Raw genomic sequence first — 13,922 nt, forward strand, 5'->3', positions numbered from 1 at the left:
TATCAGACTTTCAGATAGGGGAAATGTCAGTGAGCATTCCGATTTCAGTTCCAGAGCGATTCGCCCAATGAGTCCTTGATATTAAGTCATTTTCAGCCAATTTTCTGGATTTTTGAAAATTTCACTTTTTTGTGAAAATATCCACTAAATGAGGGAATAATATGTGTGAGGGTACCCCAGGAGAGTTCCAAATGTGTGTGGGTGGAATATATATCCCACGGGGGTAAAATTGAAAAAAGTTGAAAAAAAATGTTTTTTGGACTTAGTCATTTTTAAGGCGTTTATCAGACTTTCAGATAGGGGAAATATCAGTGAGCGTTCCAATTTCAGTTCCATAGCGATTCGCCCAATGAGTCCTTGATATTTAGTCGTTTTCAGCCAATATTTAGGATTTTTGAAAATTTCACTTTTTTGTGAAAATATCCACTAAATGAGGGAATAATATGTGTGAGGGTACCCCAGGAGAGTTCCAAATGTGTGTGGGTAGAATATATATCCCACGGGGGTAAAATTGAAAAAGTTGAAAAAAAATGTTTTTTGGACTTAGTCATTTTGCCAGCATTTATCAGACTTTCAGATAGGGCAAATGTCAGTGAGCATTCCGATTTCAGTTCCAGAGCGATTCGCCCAATGAGTCCTTGATATTAAGTCATCTTCAGCCAATTTTCTGGATTTTTCAAAATTTCACTTTTTTGTGAAAATATCCACTAAATGAAGGAATAATATGTGTGAGGGTACCCCAGGAGAGTTCCAAATGTGTGTGGGTAGAATATATATCCCACGGGGGTAAAATTGAAAAAAGTTGAAAAAAATTTTTTCTTGGACTTAGTCATTTTTCCGGCATTTATTAGACTTTCAGATAGGGCAAATGTCAGTGAGCATTCCGATTTCAGTTCCAGAGCGATTCGCCCAATGAGTCCTTGATATTAAGTCATTTTCAGCCAATTTTCTGGATTTTTGAAAATTTCACTTTTTTGTGAAGATATCCACTAAATGAGGGAATAATATGTGTGAGGGTACCCCAGGAGAGTTCCAAATGTGTGTGGGTAGAATATATATCCCACGGGGGTAAAATTGAAAAAAGTTGAAAAAAAATGTTTTTTGGACTTAGTCATTTTTCCGGCGTTTATCAGACTTTCAGATAGGGGAAATATCAGTGAGCGTTCCGATTTCAGTTCCAAAGCGATTCGCCCAATGAGTCCTTGATATTTAGTCGTTTTCAGCCAATATTTTGGATTTTTGAAAATTTCACTTTTTTGTGAAAATATCCACTAAATGAGGGAATAATATGTGTGAGGGTACCCCAGGAGAGTTCCAAATGTGTGTGGGTAGAATATATATCCCACGGGGGTAAAATTGAAAAAAGTTGAAAAAAAATGTTTTTTGGACTTAGTCATTTTGCCAGCATTTATCAGACTTTCAGATAGGGCAAATGTCAGTGAGCATTCCGATTTCAGTTCCAGAGTGATTTGCCCAATGAGTCCTTGATATTAAGTCGTTTTCAGCCAATTTTCTGGATTTTTCAAAATTTCACTTTTTTGTGAAAATATCCTCTAAATGAGGGAATAATATGTGTGAGGGTACCCCAGTAGAGTTCCAAATGTGTGTGGGTAGAATATATATCTCACGGGGGTAAAATTGAAAAAAGTTGAAAAAATTTTTTTTTTGGACTTTGTCATTTTTCCTGCATTTATCAGACTTTCAGATTGGTCAAATGTCAGTGAGCATTCCGATTTCAGTTCCAGAGTGATTCGCCCAATGAGTCCTTAATATTAAATCGTTTTCAGCCAATTTTCTGGATTTTTCAAAATTTCACTTTTTTGTGAAAATATCAACTAAATGAGGGAATAATATGTGTGAGGGTACCCCAGGAGAGTTCCAAATGTGTGTGGGTAGAATATAAATCCCACAGGGGTAAAATTGAAAAAAGTTGAAAACATTTTTTTTTTGGACTTAGTCATTTTTCCGGCGTTTATCAGACTTTCAGGTAGGGGAAATAACAGTGAGCGTTCCGATTTCGGTTCCAGAGCGATTCGCCCAATGAGTCCTTGATATTTAGTCGTTTTCAGCCAATATTTTGGATTTTTGAAAATTTCACTTTTTTGTCAAAATATCCACTAAATGAGGGAATAATATGTGTGAGGGTACCCCAGGAGAGTTCCAAATGTGTGTGGGTAGAATATATATCCCACGGGGGTAAAATTGAAAAAAGTTGAAAAAAAATGTTTTTTGGACTTAGTCATTTTTCCGGCGTTTATCAGACTTTCAGATAGGGGAAATGACAGTGAGCGTTCCGATTTCAGTACCAGAGTGATTCGCCCAATGAGTCCTTGATATTTAGTCGTTTTCAGCCAATTTTCTGGATTTTTGAAAATTTCACTTTTTTGTGAAAATGTCCACTAAATGAGGGAATAATATGTGTGAGGGTACCCCAGGAGAGTTCCAAATGTGTGTGGGTAGAATACATATCCCACGGGGGTAAAATTGAAAAAAGTTGAAAAAAAATGTTTTTTGGACTTAGTAATTTTTCCGGCATTTATCAGACTTTCAGATAGGGCAAATGTCAGTGAGCATTCCGATTTCAGTTCCAGAGCGATTCGCCCAATGAGTCCTTGATATTAAGTCGTTTTCAGCCAATTTTCTGGATTTTTCAAAATTTCACTTTTTTGTGAAAATATCCACTAAATGAGGGAATAATATGTGTGAGGGTACCCCAGGAGAGTTCCAAATGTGTGTGGGTAGAATATATATCCCACGGGGGTAAAATTGAAAAAAGTTGAAAAAAATTTTTTCTTGGACTTAGTCATTTTTCCGGCATTTATCAGACTTTCAGATAGGGCAAATGTCAGTGAGCATTCCGATTTCAGTTCCAAAGCATTTCGCCCAATGAGTCCTTGATATTTAGTCGTTTTCAGCCAATATTTTGGATTTTTGAAAATTTCACTTTTTTGTGAAATTATCCACTAAATGAGGGAATAATATGTGTGAGGGTACCCCAGGAGAGTTCCAAATGTGTGTGGGTAGAATATAGATCCCACGGGGGTAAAATTGAAAAAAGTTTAAAAAAATATGTTTTTTGGACTTAGTCATTTTTCCGGCATTTATCAGACTTTCAGATAGGGCAAATGTCAGTGAGCATTCCGATTTCAGTTCCAGAGCGATTCGCCCAATGAGTCCTTGATATTAAGTCATTTTCAGCCAATTTTCTGGATTTTTGAAAATTTCACTTTTTTGTGAAGATATCCACTAAATGAGGGAATAATATGTGTGAGGGTACCCCAGGAGAGTTCCAAATGTGTGTGGGTAGAATATATATCCCATGGGGGTAAAATTGAAATAAGTTGAAAAAAAATGTTTTTTGGACTTAGTCATTTTTCCGGCGTTTATCAGACTTTCAGATAGGGGAAATATCAGTGAGCGTTCCGATTTCAGTTCCAAAGCGATTCGCCCAATGAGTCCTTGATATTTAGTCGTTTTCAGCCAATATTTTGGATTTTTGAAAATTTCACTTTTTTGTGAAAATATCCACTAAATGAGGGAATAATATGTGTGAGGGTACCCCAGGAGAGTTACAAATGTGTGTGGGTAGAATATATATCCAACGGGGGTAAAATTGAAAAAAGTTGAAAAAAAATGTTTTTTGGACTTAGTCATTTTGCCAGCATTTATCAGACTTTCAGATAGGGCAAATGTCAGTGAGCGTTCCGATTTCAGTTCCAAAGCGATTCGCCCAATGAGTCCTTGATATTTAGTCGTTTTCAGCCAATAGTTTGGATTTTTGAAAATTTCACTTTTTTGTGAAGGTATCCACTAAATGAGGGAATAATATGTGTGAGGGTACCCCAGTAGAGTTCAAAATGTGTGTGGGTAGAATATATATCCCACGGGGGTAAAATTGAAAAAAGTTGAAAACATTTTTTTCTTGGACTTAGTCATTTTTCCGGCATTTATCTGACTTTCAGATAGGGGAAATGTCAGTGAACGTTCCGATTTCAGTTCCAAAGCGATTCGACCAATGAGTCCTTGATATTTAGTCGTTTTCAGCCAATTTTCTGAATTTTTGAAAATTTCACTTTTTTGTGAAAATATCCACTAAATGAGGGAATTATATGTGTGAGGGTACCCCAGTAGAGTTCAAAATGTGTGTGGGTAGAATATATATCCCACGGGGGTAAAATTGAAAAAAGTTGAAAACATTTTTTTTTTGGACTTAGTCATTTTTCCGGCGTTTATCAGACTTTCAGATAGGGGAAATGACAGTGAGCGTTCCGATTTCAGTTCCAGAGCGATTCGCCCAATGAGTCCTTGATATTTAGTCGTTTTCAGCCAATATTTTGGATTTTTGAAAATTTCACTTTTTTGTGAAAGTATCCACTAAATGAGGGAATAATATGTGTGAGGGTACCCCAGGAGAGTTCAAAATGTGTGTGGGTAGAATATATATCCCATGGGGGTAAAATTGAAATAAGTTGAAAAAAAATGTTTTTTGGACTTAGTCATTTTTCCGGCGTTTATCAGACTTTCAGATAGGGGAAATATCAGTGAGCGTTCCGATTTCAGTTCCAAAGCGATTCGCCCAATGAGTCCTTGATATTTAGTCGTTTTCAGCCAATATTTTGGATTTTTGAAAATTTCACTTTTTTGTGAAAATATCCACTAAATGAGGGAATAATATGTGTGAGGGTACCCCAGGAGAGTTACAAATGTGTGTGGGTAGAATATATATCCAACGGGGGTAAAATTGAAAAAAGTTGAAAAAAAATGTTTTTTGGACTTAGTCATTTTGCCAGCATTTATCAGACTTTCAGATAGGGCAAATGTCAGTGAGCGTTCCGATTTCAGTTCCAAAGCGATTCGCCCAATGAGTCCTTGATATTTAGTCGTTTTCAGCCAATAGTTTGGATTTTTGAAAATTTCACTTTTTTGTGAAGGTATCCACTAAATGAGGGAATAATATGTGTGAGGGTACCCCAGTAGAGTTCAAAATGTGTGTGGGTAGAATATATATCCCACGGGGGTAAAATTGAAAAAAGTTGAAAACATTTTTTTCTTGGACTTAGTCATTTTTCCGGCATTTATCTGACTTTCAGATAGGGGAAATGTCAGTGAACGTTCCGATTTCAGTTCCAAAGCGATTCGACCAATGAGTCCTTGATATTTAGTCGTTTTCAGCCAATTTTCTGAATTTTTGAAAATTTCACTTTTTTGTGAAAATATCCACTAAATGAGGGAATAATATGTGTGAGGGTACCCCAGTAGAGTTCAAAATGTGTGTGGGTAGAATATATATCCCACGGGGGTAAAATTGAAAAAAGTTGAAAACATTTTTTTTTTGGACTTAGTCATTTTTCCGGCGTTTATCAGACTTTCAGATAGGGGAAATGACAGTGAGCGTTCCGATTTCAGTTCCAGAGCGATTCGCCCAATGAGTCCTTGATATTTAGTCGTTTTCAGCCAATATTTTGGATTTTTGAAAATTTCACTTTTTTGTGAAAGTATCCACTAAATGAGGGAATAATATGTGTGAGGGTACCCCAGGAGAGTTCAAAATGTGTGTGGGTAGAATATATATCCCACGGGGGTAAAATTGAAAAAAGTTGAAAAAAAATGTTTTTTGGACTTAGTCATTTTTCCGGCATTTATCAGACTTTCAGATAGGGCAAATATCAGTGAGCATTCCGATTTCAGTTCCAGAGCGACTCGTCCAATGAATCCTTGATATTAAGTCGTTTTCAGCCAAATTTCTGGATTTTTCAAAATTTCACTTTTTTGTGAAAATATCCACTAAATGAGGGAATAATATGTGTGAGGGTACCCCTTGAGAGTTCCAAATGTGTGTGGGTAGAATATATATCCCACGGGGGTAAAATTGAAAAAAGTTGAAAAAAATGTTTTCTTGGACTTAGTCATTTTTCCGGCGTTTATCAGACTTTCAGATAGGGGAAATGTCAGTGAGCGTTCCGATTTCAGTTCCAAAGCGATTCGCCCAATGAGTCCTTGATATTTTGTCGTTTTCAGCCAATAGTTTGGATTTTTGAAAATTTCACTTTTTTGTGAAGGTATCCACTAAATGAGGGAATAATATGTGTGAGGGTACCCCAGGAGAGTTCCAAATGTGTGTGGGTAGAATATATATCCCACGGGGGTAAAATTGAAAAAAGTTGAAAAAAAATGTTTTTTGGACTTAGTCATTTTTCTGGCATTTATCAGACTTTCAGATAGGGCAAATGTCAGTGAGCATTCCGCTTTCAGTTCCAGAGCGATTCGCCCAATGAGTCCTTGATATTAAGTCGTTTTCAGCCAATTTTCTGGATTTTTCAAAATTTCACTTTTTTTGTGAAAATATCCACTAAATGAGGGAATAATATGTGTGAGGGTACCCCAGGAGAGTTCCAAATGTGTGTGGGTAGCATATATATCCCACGGGGGTAAAATTGAAAAAAATGTTTTCTTGGACTTAGTCATTTTTCCGGCGTTTATCAGACTTTCAGATAGGGGAAATGTCAGTGAGCGTTCCGATTTCAGTTCCAAAGCGATTCGCCCAATGATTCCTTGATATTTAGTCGTTTTCAGCCAATATTTTGGATTTTTGAAAATTTCACTTTTTTGTGAAAATATCCACTAAATGAAGGAATAATATGTGTGAGAGTACCCCAGGAGAGTTCCAAATGTGTGTGGGTAGAATATATATCCCACGGGGGTAAAATTGAAAAAAGTTGAAAAAAATGTTTTCTTGGACTTAGTCATTTTTCCGGCGTTTATCAGACTTTCAGATAGGGGAAATGTCAGTGAGCGTTCCGATTTCAGTTCCAAAGCGATTCGCCCAATGATTCCTTGATATTTAGTCATTTTCAGCCAATATTTTGGATTTTTGAAAATTTCACTTTTTTGTGAAAATATCCACTAAATGAGGGAATAATATGTGTGAGGGTACCCCAGGAGAGTTCCAAATGTGTGTGAGTAGAATATATATCCCACAGGGGTAAAATTGAAAAAAGTTGAAAAAAAATGTTTTTTGGACTTAGTCATTTTTCCGGCACTTATCAGACTTTCAGATAGTGGAAATGTCAGTGAGCGTTCCGATTTCAGTTCCAAAGCGATTCGCCCAATGAGTCCTTGATATTTAGTCGTTTTCAGCCAATATTTTGGATTTTTGAAAATTTCACTTTTTTGTGAAAATATCCACTAAATGAGGGAATAATATGTGTGAGGGTACCCCAGGAGAGTTCCAAATGTGTGTGGATAGAATATATATCCCACGGGGGTAAAATTGAAAAAAGTTGAAAAAAAATGTTTTTTGGACTTAGTAATTTTTCCGGCATTTATCAGACTTTCAGATAGGGCAAATGTCAGGGAGCATTCCGATTTCAGTTCCAGAGCGATTCGCCCAATGAGTCCTTGATATTAAGTCGTTTTCAGCCAATTTTCTGGATTTTTGAAAATTTCACTTTTTTGTGAAGATATCCACTAAATGAGGGAGTAATATGTGTGAGGGTACCCCAGGAGAGTTCCAAATGTGTGTGAGTAGAATATATATCCCACGGGGGTAAAATTGAAAAAAGTTGAAAAAAAATGTTTTTTGGACTTAGTCATTTTTCGGGCGTTTATCAGACTTTCAGAGAGGGGAAATGTCAGTGAGCGTTCCGATTTCAGTTCCAAAGCGATTCGCCCAATGATTCCTTGATATTTAGTCGTTTTCAGCCAATATTTTGGATTTTTGAAAATTTTACTTTTTTGTGAAAATATTCACTAAATGAGGGAATAATATGTGTGAGGGTACCCCAGGAAAGTTCCAAATGTGTGTGAGTAGAATATATATCCCACGGGGGTAAAATTGAAAAAAGTTGAAAAAAATGTTTTCTTGGACTTAGTCATTTTTCCGGCGTTTATCAGACTTTCAGATAGGGGAAATGTCAGTGAGCATTCCGATTTCAGTTCCAAAGCGATTCGCCCAATGATTCCTTGATATTTAGTCGTTTTCAGCCAATATTTTGGATTTTTGAAAATTTCACTTTTTTGTGAAGATATCCACTAAATGAGGGAGTAATATGTGTGAGGGTACCCCAGGAGAGTTCCAAATGTGTGTGGGTAGAATATATATCCCACGGGGGTAAAATTGAAAAAAGTTGAAAAAAATGTTTTCTTGGACTTAGTCATTTTTCCGGCGTTTATCAGACTTTCAGATAGGGGAAATGTCAGTGAGCGTTCCGATTTCAGTTCCAAAGCGATTCGCCCAATGATTCCTTGATATTTAGTCATTTTCAGCCAATATTTTGGATTTTTGAAAATTTCACTTTTTTGTGAAAATATCCACTAAATGAGGGAATAATATGTGTGAGGGTACCCCAGGAGAGTTCCAAATGTGTGTGAGTAGAATATATATCCCACGGGGGTAAAATTGAAAAAAGTTGAAAAAAAATGTTTTTTGGACTTAGTCATTTTTCCGGCACTTATCAGACTTTCAGATAGTGGAAATGTCAGTGAGCGTTCCGATTTCAGTTCCAAAGCGATTCGCCCAATGAGTCCTTGATATTAAGTCGTTTTCAGCCAATTTTCTGGATTTTTGAAAATTTCACTTTTTTGTGAAGATATCCACTAAATGAGGGAGTAATATGTGTGAGGGTACCCCAGGAGAGTTCCAAATGTGTATGAGTAGAATATATATCCCACGGGGGTAAAATTGAAAAAAGTTGAAAAAAATGTTTTTTGGACTTAGTCATTTTTCGGGCGTTTATCAGACTTTCAGAGAGGGGAAATGTCAGTGAGCGTTCCGATTTCAGTTCCAAAGCGATTCGCCCAATGATTCCTTGATATTTAGTCGTTTTCAGCCAATATTTTGGATTTTTGAAAATTTTACTTTTTTGTGAAAATATCCACTAAATGAGGGAATAATATGTGTGAGGGTACCCCAGGAAAGTTCCAAATGTGTGTGAGTAGAATATATATCCCACGGGGGTAAAATTGAAAAAAGTTGAAAAAAATGTTTTCTTGGACTTAGTCATTTTTCCGGCGTTTATCAGACTTTCAGATAGGGGAAATGTCAGTGAGCATTCCGATTTCAGTTCCAAAGCGATTCGCCCAATGATTCCTTGATATTTAGTCGTTTTCAGCCAATATTTTGGATTTTTGAAAATTTCACTTTTTTGTGAAGATATCCACTAAATGAGGGAGTAATATGTGTGAGGGTACCCCAGGAGAGTTCCAAATGTGTGTGAGTAGAATATATATCCCACGGGGGTAAAATTGAAAAAAGTTGAAAACATTTTTTTTTTGGACTTAGTAATTTTTCCGGCATTTATCAGACTTTCAGATAGGGCAAATGTCAGTGAGCATTCCGATTTCAGTTCCAGAGCGATTCGCCCAATGAGTCCTTGATATTAAGTCGTTTTCAGCCAATTTTCTGGATTTTTGAAAATTTCACTTTTTTGTGAAGATATCCACTAAATGAGGGAGTAATATGTGTGAGGGTACCCCAGGAGAGTTCCAAATGTGTGTGAGTAGAATATATATCCCACGGGGGTAAAATTGAAAAAAGTTGAAAAAAAATGTTTTTTGGACTTAGTCATTTTTCCGGCATTTATCAGACTTTCAGATACGGCAAATGTCAGTGAGCATTCCGATTTCAGTTCCAGAGCGATTCGCCCAATGAGTCTTTGATATTAAGTCGTTTTCAGCCAATTTTCTGGATTTTTGAAAATTTCACTTTTTTGTGAAAATATCCACTAAATGAGGGAATAATATGTGTGAGGGTACCCCAGGAGAGTTCGAAATGTGTGTGGGTAGAATATATATCACACGGGGGTAAAATTGAAAAAAGTTGAAAAAAATGTTTTCTTGGACTTAGTCATTTTTCCGGCGTTTATCAGACTTTCAGATAGGGGAAATGTCAGTGAGCGTTCCGATTTCAGTTCCAAAGCGATTCGCCCAATGATTCCTTGATATTTAGTCGTTTTCAGCCAATATTTTGGATTTTTGAAAATTTCACTTTTTTGTGAAAATATCCAATAAATGAAGGAATAATATGTGTGAGAGTACCCCAGGAGAGTTCCAAATGTGTGTGGGTAGAATATATATCCCACGGGGGTAAAATTGAAAAAAGTTGAAAAAAATGTTTTCTTGGACTTAGTCATTTTTCCGGCGTTTATCAGACTTTCAGATAGGGGAAATGTCAGTGAGCGTTCCGATTTCAGTTCCCAAGCGATTCGCCCAATGATTCCTTGATATTTAGTCATTTTCAGCCAATATTTTGGATTTTTGAAAATTTCACTTTTTTGTGAAAATATCCACTAAATGAGGGAATAATATGTGTGAGGGTACCCCAGGAGAGTTCCAAATGTGTGTGAGTAGAATATATATCCCACGGGGGTAAAATTGAAAAAAGTTGAAAAAAAATGTTTTTTGGACTTAGTCATTTTTCCGGCACTTATCAGACTTTCAGATAGTGGAAATGTCAGTGAGCGTTCCGATTTCAGTTCCAAAGCGATTCGCCCAATGAGTCCTTGATATTTAGTCGTTTTCAGCCAATATTTTGGATTTTTGAAAATTTCACTTTTTTGTGAAAATATCCACTAAATGAGGGAATAATATGTGTGAGGGTACCCCAGGAGAGTTCCAAATGTGTGTGGATAGAATATATATCCCACGGGGGTAAAATTGAAAAAAGTTGAAAAAAAATGTTTTTTGGACTTAGTAATTTTTCCGGCATTTATCAGACTTTCAGATAGGGCAAATGTCAGGGAGCATTCCGATTTCAGTTCCAGAGCGATTCGCCCAATGAGTCCTTGATATTAAGTCGTTTTCAGCCAATTTTCTGGATTTTTGAAAATTTCACTTTTTTGTGAAGATATCCACTAAATGAGGGAGTAATATGTGTGAGGGTACCCCAGGAGAGTTCCAAATGTGTGTGAGTAGAATATATATCCCACGGGGGTAAAATTGAAAAAAGTTGAAAAAAAATGTTTTTTGGACTTAGTCATTTTTCCGGCATTTATCAGACTTTCAGATACGGCAAATGTCAGTGAGCATTCCGATTTCAGTTCCAGAGCGATTCGCCCAATGAGTCTTTGATATTAAGTCGTTTTCAGCCAATTTTCTGGATTTTTGAAAATTTCACTTTTTTGTGAAAATATCCACTAAATGAGGGAATAATATGTGTGAGGGTACCCCAGGAGAGTTCGAAATGTGTGTGGGTAGAATATATATCACACGGGGGTAAAATTGAAAAAAGTTGAAAAAAATGTTTTCTTGGACTTAGTCATTTTTCCGGCGTTTATCAGACTTTCAGATAGGGGAAATGTCAGTGAGCATTCCGATTTCAGTTCCAAAGCGATTCGCCCAATGATTCCTTGATATTTAGTCGTTTTCAGCCAATATTTTGGATTTTTGAAAATTTCACTTTTTTGTGAAAATATCCAATAAATGAAGGAATAATATGTGTGAGAGTACCCCAGGAGAGTTCCAAATGTGTGTGGGTAGAATATATATCCCACGGGGGTAAAATTGAAAAAAGTTGAAAAAAATGTTTTCTTGGACTTAGTCATTTTTCCGGCGTTTATCAGACCTTCAGACAGGGGAAATGTCAGTGAGCGTTCCGATTTCAGTTCCAAAGCTATTCGCCCAATGATTCCTTGATATTTAGTCGTTTTCAGCCAATATTTTGGATTTTTGAAAATTTCACTTTTTTGTGAAAATATCCACTAAATGAGGGAATAATATGTGTGAGGGTACCCCAGGAAAGTTCCAAATGTGTGTGAGTAGAATATATATCCCACGGGGGTAAAATTGAAAAAAGTTGAAAAAAAATGTTTTTGGACTTAGTCATTTTTCCGGCATTTATCAGATTTTCAGATAGGGGAAATGTCAGTGAGCGTTCCGATTTCAGATCCAAAGCAATTCGCCCAATGAGTCCTTGATATTTAGTCATTTTCAGCCAATTTTCTGGATTTTTGAAAATTTCACTTTTTTGTGAAAATATCCACTAAATGAGGGAATAATATGTGTGAGAGTACCCCAGGAGAGTTCGAAATGTGTGTGGGTAGAATATATATCCCACGGGGGTAAAATTGAAAAAAGTTGAAAAAAATGTTTTCTTGGACTTAGTCATTTTTCGGGCGTTTATCAGACTTTCAGAGAGGGGAAATGTCAGTGAGCGTTCCGATTTCAGTTCCAAAGCGATTCGCCCAATGATTCCTTGATATTTAGTCGTTTTCAGCCAATATTTTGGATTTTTGAAAATTTTACTTTTTTGTGAAAATATCCACTAAATGAGGGAATAATATGTGTGAGGGTACCCCAGGAGAGTTCCAAATGTGTGTGGGTAGAAGATATATCCCACGGGGGTAAAATTGAAAAAAGTTGAAAAAAATGTTTTCTTGGACTTAGTCATTTTTCCGGTGTTTATCAGTCTTTCAGATAGGGGAAATGTCAGTGAGCGTTCCGATTTCAGTTCCAAAGCGATTCGCCCAATGATTCCTTGATATTTAGTCGTTTTCAGCCAATATTTTGGATTTTTGAAAATTTCACTTTTTTGTGAAAATATCCACTAAATGAAGGAATAATATGTGTGAGAGTACCCCAGGAGAGTTCCAAATGTGTGTGGGTACAATATATATCCCACGGGGGTAAAATTGAAAAAAGTTGAAAAAAATGTTTTCTTGGACTTAGTCATTTTTCCGGCGTTTATCAGACTTTCAGAGAGGGGAAATGACAGTGAGCATTCCGATTTCAGTTCCAGAGCGATTCGCCCAGTGAGTCCTTGATATTTAGTCGTTTTCAGCCAATTTTCTGGATTTTTGAAAATTTCACTTTTTTGTGAAAATATCCACTAAATGAGGGAATAATATGTGTGAGGGTACCCCAGGAGAATTCCAAATGTGTGTGGGTAGAATATATATGCAACGGGGGTAAAATTGAAAAAAGTTGAAAACATTTTTTTTTTGTACTGTCATTTTTCCGGCGTTTATCAGACATTCAGATAGGGGAAATGACAGTGAGCGTTCCGATTTCAGTTCCAGAGCGATTCGCCCAATGAGTCCTTGATATTTAGTCGTTTTCAGCCAATATTTTGGATTTTTGAAAATTTCACTTTTTTGTGAAAATATCCACTAAATGAGGGAATAATATGTGTGAGGGTACCCCAGGAAAGTTCCAAATGTGTGTGAGTAGAATATATATCCCACGGGGGTAAAATTGAAAAAAGTTGAAAAAAAATGTTTTTGGACTTAGTCATTTTTCCGGCATTTATCAGATTTTCAGATAGGGGAAATGTCAGTGAGCGTTCCGATTTCAGTTGCAGAGCGATTCGCCCAATGAGTACTTGATATTTAGTCGTTTTCAGCCAAAATTTTGGATTTTTGAAAATGTCACTTTTTTGTGAAAATATCCACTAAATGAGGGAATAATATGTGTGAGAGTACCCCACGAGAGTTCGAAATGTGTGTGGGTAGAATATATATCCCACGGGGGTAAAGTTGAAAAAAGTTGAAAAAAATGTTTTCTTGGACTTAGTCATTTTTCCGGCGTTTATCAGACTTTCAGATAGGGGAAATGTCAGTGAGCGTTCCGATTTCAGTTCCAAAGCGATTCGCCCAATGATTCCTTGATATTTAGTCGTTTTCAGCCAATATTTTGGATTTTTGAAAATTTCACTTTTTTGTGAAAATATCCACTAAATGAAGGAATAATATGTGTGAGAGTACCCCAGGAGAGTTCCAAATGTGTGTGGGTAGAATATATATCCCACGGGGGTAAAATTGAAAAAAGTTGAAAAAAATGTTTTCTTGGACTTAGTCATTTTTCCGGCGTTTATCAGACTTTCAGATAGGGGAAATGTCAGTGAGCGTTCCGATTTCAGTTCCAAAGCGATTCGCCCAATGATTCCTTGATATTTAGTCATTTTCAGCCAATATTTTGGATTTTTGAAA

Source organism: Phyllobates terribilis, unplaced genomic scaffold (assembly GCF_046119375.1).
Source record: "Phyllobates terribilis strain yellow unplaced genomic scaffold, ASM4611937v1 Scaffold_12__6_contigs__length_324123572, whole genome shotgun sequence".
Classification (NCBI taxonomy): Eukaryota; Metazoa; Chordata; class Amphibia; order Anura; family Dendrobatidae; genus Phyllobates; species Phyllobates terribilis.